Source organism: Perna viridis, chromosome 1, assembly GCF_037379345.1.
Source record: "Perna viridis isolate PV_CMFRI_1.1 ecotype Kerala chromosome 1, ASM3737934v1, whole genome shotgun sequence".
NCBI classification, from domain to species: domain Eukaryota; kingdom Metazoa; phylum Mollusca; class Bivalvia; order Mytilida; family Mytilidae; genus Perna; species Perna viridis.
In genome coordinates this window covers 23,523,234-23,523,541 of record NC_142445.1, presented here as the reverse complement: position 1 = coordinate 23,523,541, position 308 = coordinate 23,523,234, and positions in this window count along the sequence as shown.

The window sequence follows — 308 nt, the reverse complement described above, 5'->3', positions numbered from 1 at the left end:
CTAGCGGAAATCTAAAGAATGTAATATAGGGACAAAGACAAAACAAACACAACACAGAACATAAAATAACTCAAATAATACATACAAAGTAACATAAGTAAATGAGCAACTCGAACTCTACTAAAAACTGGGAGCATGGACTATGTGCAACGATAGGGTAAGCGTCCTATGGTTTTCTAGAAACACCAGCTAAGTTGCTCATAAAAGTGAATTCCGGAGTAAACGATCAGCTATACAGAGGTTCCAAAATGAAAATATAAGACCTACAATTATGAAAAATACGAAATAAATAAAACTCGTCACTCATC